Below are 4,363 nucleotides of genomic sequence, written 5' to 3' on the forward strand. Positions count from 1 at the left end.
CATCCATCTTTGATTTCATCTCCAGCTCTATCGGTTCTCTCTCTCTCTCTAAAACAGTTGAAAAAGGTTCCCAAAAGAAGACGAGAGAAAGAATGGAAAATTTTGTCTCAAATCTGGGCGCCAGATTTTCTTAGATCTTTAACTGAGGTGGATACGGTGCTTCGCGGACTACTGAGATAAGATGCATCGCGCTTCCAATATGCACTACACGTGCGTGTCACGTTCTCTTCCCCCCATTCCTCGCGGGCTACGGTAATTCTTGCTTCAAGTTACAGTGGGGGACGGGCTCCTAACCGTTGGATTGCACGTCACATGTCATGTAGCTTATTTGGCCAACTATCTTTGATCTGGACTAACTTTCTCATACAGACTCTAATTTGACTTTTCGTTTTAGCCGTTGAGTTAGTTTTTTACTCTAATTTTGATCTAAATATCAAAATTGACCAAATTTCAAAATACCCTTGTCACCAAATGACCGAAATATCTCTCATCGTGTCTTTCTTCGGTTCTATCTGTTCTTCGTACTTAATTCCTTAGAAGACACATGATTATGCTAAAGTTAAAAGAATCGGATGAGACATTTTCATGTCTCATGAGAAAGCTAATAAATATTTGGCTCAACAGAGTTTGACTAAAAAACTAACATCATCTCTTCTTGACCACACATTTTACAGGTAGAAATGATATTTGATCTGAAATTGGAGGCTGACCACAATGTTGAATGCTGATTTGACTGACTTCCAGTGGTCATGGTATTTCTCTCTCTCTCTACATGGCCTAACTAATGGGAGCCTGCCACATCAGCCGTCACCCCTGTGGTTAACACCAATTTCGGACCAAATAACATTTGTGTTGAATGAGATTGAGAGTGAAACTTGTAAAGTGGCATTCCAAATTGGTTAAGGTTAGTCAACCTATGTTATGGGCTGGGAATGCTCTATGGAGCCCAACAAAGGGTGGGTATCTCCCGCCTCCTTAGTTACCAATTCGTTTCTTTCTTTTCGGTAAAAATGTCGCCAATGGAAGACAACCTCGTGAAGAAAGAAGACGAGTTCGACCAAGAAAATGACGAGAAATGTCTCAGTAGTCTCTTTACAAAAAAGAATAAGAAGAAACTGGTTAATGTTGTTTCAAAATCTAATCTTGATAACAAAGATTCTAAAGTAAAGAAAGAAGCTGAACCCAAAGATGAGAGACAAAAATTCTATTTATCCCTCCATTTTAGTCCCTCCCGCAACCCTCCGCCGATGTTGCAACATATCACTTGTGTATATTTTCTCACAATTCTCTCACTAATTGCTCCACACTCAAGTGACATGTTGCCACATCGGCGGAGGGTTGGGGGAAGGATCAAAATGGAGGAATGAATAGAATGTCTCAACATTAAAAAGATTTCCAATAAGAAATCAAAAAAGGTTTGTATTTTTCCCAAATTTTGTTTTGATTCTACTTTTGTGAGTAATGGGTAGGTTTTTGTTTACACTTTTGGGTTTGTTTTGTTGATCAAAGGAGAAGAAAAATGTGAAGAAGATTAAAGAAGAAGTAGGAAAGCAAAAGAAGATAGTTGAAGGTGAAGATAATGGTAAGAAGAAGGAGAAGAAGGTTTTTGATTTGCCTGGGCAGAAACGTGATCCTCCTGAGGAAGTAGGTTTTTTTTTTTAAATTGTTTGATGGATTTCTTGAAATTTATAAAAATTTTAGGGTTTTAGAGTGATGGTTTTGTTGTATTTTGAATTTGCAGAGAGACCCATTAAGGATTTTTTATGAATCTTTATAGGGAGAATTTGACATACACCCCCACTATTATATGAATATTAGGACTACACCCCCACTTTTTGAAAACTTTTGATATACACCCCCACATGTACGGAAACCGTCAACTCAGAGTTAAGTTGGGTGTGTGCGAAACACACGCACCAACCATGACGATTTTACCCTTTTGTAGATGTTGAAATATTTTGAGCGATTTTGACATACACCCCCACTATTATATGAGTTTTTGGACTACACCCCCATTTTTTGAAAAAACAAAATTTTTCAATTTGCCCTCCAACTATCATCTTTTACCTTTTTTCTTATAAACTTATTTATCTTAGACAAGCTAAAAGATCAAAGCGAAAGAAGTTATTTATCTTATATGTCAAATAAGATAAATAAGTTCCTCCCATATAAGATAAATAAATTCTTTCGCTTGATATCCCAAATAGTTCCTCCCATCTTTTCTATAGTTTGATATTTCAAATAGTTCTTTCGCTTTGACCTTTTAGCTTGTCTAAAATAAATAAATTTATAAGACAAAAGGTAAAAGATGATCGCTGGAGGGCAAATTGAAAAATTTTGTTTTTTTCAAAAAAATGGGGGTGTAGTCCAAAAATTCATATAATAGTGGGGGTGTATGTCAAAATCGCTCAAAATATTTCAACAACTACAAAAGGGTAAAATCGTCATGGTTGGCGCGTGTGTTTCGCACACACCCAACTTAACTCTGAGTTGACGGTTTCCGTACAAGTGGGGGTGTATATCAAAAGTTTTCAAAAAGTGGGGTGTAGTCCTAATATTCATATAATAGTGGGGGTGTATGTCAAATTCTCCCATCTTTATATGAACAGATGTCTGGTAGTGATATGGCAGCATTTTGGTATGAATTCTACTTCAGGTTTTATTCTTGCTTTTTTAGGTTTATTGTTGGGTGGTCTTAGACCTCTATCACCCCAAAAGCTAGTTCAAGAGGTAAGACTTCTCCCGCCCAGACTTGTTATAACCTCGCTCTGATATCAGTGTTGGGTCGTCTTGGACCTTTCTCACTCCAAAAGCTAGCTCAAGAGATAAGGCTTCTCCCACACTTTTTAACGCACCGGGATTAACCTAACAGATGTAATAGTATTTTTGGAGAGGACAAAGATGAGTAGACTAGTTGTTCGGTGAAATGGGGAAACCCATACGAGGTGATTTCTTTACATGATTTATGCGTGTTGTGCAAGACGACGCCATTTTTTCTTGTTGTGTCTTTAAGATGCTTTAGAGATTGGCATTCAACTTCTTAGAAAAGAAAAAGAATGCTATCTCACGATATGAAGATTTGTTTAGGACATCTTTATATAGGTCTCAAGGACTGTTAGAATCGGATGGTCTTGCTAGCTTGGGTTCGAATAGTAGACTTATTTATAGTCGTCAAATTGAATCACTTCTATATGTTATGAGGTGTTAGCGGACATTAATATCCTCTGTTGCTAAATGAATGAGCTTTTTGGGTTTTCTTTGCAAGCCATATGATTCATATGTCTTCTGACCCACCACCTATTTTGCACCAATAATGCTATGAAAATATTAGTTATTCTTAGTTTCGTACGTAGAACTTGATAGTTTTTGCTCGACTGCTCATGAATTCTTGATGGACTAATGATAGGCTTTTCTAAAATGTTTTTTAAGATAGCTGCTAAAATCCGAAACAATTAGACATTTATCCATCTTGTTCACTTATTTGTGTCGTTGTTTTTCCTTTCGTTTCGCTGCATCTCAGGAACATGGATTAGCAAATTTTACACAAATTAGTCCATGTTGTTTTGTGACAGGATGATGGAATGTGGGTTGCTACCAATAGACGTGGCAAAGAAGGTTTACGAGAAGAAACAGAAGAAAACTCAACTATAGAAACTCAGGTCGCCAATAAAGTCCGCTACCTCAGTGACCAAGTCTGTCTCTGTAACTACTATTACGAAGAAATCAGCTTCCACTAAATCTTCCCTACTCCATCTTCAATGAACAAGAGACCTGTCTCTGAATCTAAACCCGTGTTGAATCAGTGTAATAAGAAAAGAGAAGTCCACGATGACAAATTGTTTGATGAAGATGACAAGGAAGATTTTGTTCCTTTGTGGAAGACAAAAATTACTAAGAAACCAAGATTATGAACTAGTCAACTTATCCCAGTCCTGAGTCTTCACTATGTTTATTTCATTTGACTTGGAAAGTGAAGTTATATGGCAAAGTTTTAATGTAAGGATCATATTCATCTATATGATGGGTCCCTATGATTCATATTCATGTAAGTTGCTTTCAACCTTTGTGTATTTTTGTCCATGTTTGACAAGTTTATGAGGATTTGTGTTTGTTTACTTCTTGTCTTTTGTTCCGACTAACTTACAAGAATTGGGTCAAGTAATTAGGTGACTCCAAGAAATAAGTCTTGGTTCTAGTGGGTAGTAACATAGATTTTGAAGTCGTAACCTCCATGGGGAACCTCAAATGTGCTTTTTGCCCTAAAGAGTAAATGGTCATGATTCACATATACCTTTTTTTTAAAATGGACTACAATCTACATTAGTCATAGCATGACATTGATACAACATCAATATGTGATAAT

General features: G+C 36.7%; 1 pseudogene across 1 annotated transcript; it reads left to right on the forward strand.

The window, feature by feature from the left end:
• The first annotated feature begins 1,010 nt into the window (after positions 1-1,010).
• On the forward strand, positions 1,011-4,115 carry LOC147538632 (uncharacterized; annotated as a pseudogene). Its single transcript, XR_015225895.1, has 5 exons — positions 1,011-1,163; positions 1,510-1,644; positions 1,742-1,767; positions 2,594-2,638; positions 3,573-4,115. The product of XR_015225895.1 is annotated as an uncharacterized LOC147538632 (transcript).
• The last annotated feature ends 248 nt before the right edge of the window (positions 4,116-4,363 follow it).

The sequence above is a fragment of the Eschscholzia californica genome, unplaced genomic scaffold (genome assembly GCF_041429995.1).
Source record: "Eschscholzia californica isolate CP2 unplaced genomic scaffold, dmEscCali1.0.p SCAF_5, whole genome shotgun sequence".
In the NCBI taxonomy this organism is placed as follows: Eukaryota; Viridiplantae; Streptophyta; class Magnoliopsida; order Ranunculales; family Papaveraceae; genus Eschscholzia; species Eschscholzia californica.